The sequence below is a fragment of the Acyrthosiphon pisum genome, chromosome X, assembly GCF_005508785.2.
Source record: "Acyrthosiphon pisum isolate AL4f chromosome X, pea_aphid_22Mar2018_4r6ur, whole genome shotgun sequence".
In the NCBI taxonomy this organism is placed as follows: Eukaryota; Metazoa; Arthropoda; class Insecta; order Hemiptera; family Aphididae; genus Acyrthosiphon; species Acyrthosiphon pisum.
Window position 1 is genome coordinate 46,603,812 of NC_042493.1, and position 1,415 is coordinate 46,605,226.

The following is a 1,415-nucleotide window of genomic DNA, read 5'->3' on the forward strand; positions in this document are numbered from 1 at the left end:
TCTAATGATACATACGTATGGGGATGCTAAAAAACTGACTCTAAGTGCATATACATATCCTATGAGAGTAATAACTAGTCAAATGGCTTCTAACTTTACTTTTAATGAATTAAATGAAAATAACACGTATGATTTCCAATATTTGACTCCAGCGTCATATAAAGAATTCCTCCAGTGTATTGTAAAAAGTTATAAAAAAACATTTTCGGATAAATTCATTTCGGAAACAATATCTATATCATTGCGTTGCGATGGATCGGTGGATCGTTCACAGATAGATAAAATGTATAAAATACTTAAAGCAGTGTCATTAAAAGGGGTCGAAAAGCAGTATTTTTTGGGCGCAGGGCAAGTTGAACAGAGAGGTGTTGAGGGAATTTTGGACACTATTGAAACAGCTTTTATACAAAATGTAGGTCATGATGTTACTGAATATATTTTTAAAAATATATCATCGATTGTCACTGATGGTGCTGCAGTGAATATTGGTAGTAAAGGAGTTTTGTGGAAATCGGTTGAAAATAAATGGAGAAATAATTCAAATAAAAGTAATGTACCATTAATTAAAATCTGGTATGCTGTTCATCGGTCAAATCTTGCATGGAAATATGCAAGTTCTACCGAAGTTACAGTATCTCATATCGTAAGTAAGTTATCAGGAATTTCTGCTTTTTTCCACAACTCAGCACTTCGAACTAGAGAACTACAACAACTGTTTAAGGAAAATCATTTACAGCTAATAAGGATACCAACATTTTTTCAAGTGCGAAGGACAGAATTTTCTTTTAATCTAGTTAACGCAATTTTAATTTCATAGAAAGCTCTGGTTATATATATGCAAAATTCTAAAGAGAAAGAGTCCAACGGATTTTTACTATCATTAACTAATAAGGACACTACTTTTTTATTAGCATTTTTGGTAGATGTATTGGCCATTTTTAGTGGCTATCAACAAACTATTCAAAGTGATAAAATTACGGTTTTGGATCTTGTTAAACATACTGAGTCAGTTGTTAATACAATTAAATCATTGAGTTCAATTAATTTAGTTGGTGGTTGGGTGGATGTACTCGAAGATGAACTTAAAGGTACTGATGGAAAAGCTCTAAAAAATATACAATTAATTGATTTTCAAGAAAAATGAAAATATAGGCATAATTTGTATGTAACTGAAAATAGATCTGTAAGTGCTATATGCCATGAAATAGTAGAAACTTTGGCTAATTTTTTGCAAGACCGCATAGATATTGATGAATATTTTATTAGTACTATTAAACCTGTTGCTAACCTTGATTGCAATGCTAACATCAGGAATGTATTTGACGTTTTGGGTAAGGATTTAGATTTAGCTGATCTAAATATGGAGTATACAGATTTAATGGAACATAATAGATAAGAAGAGATACGCCAATGCC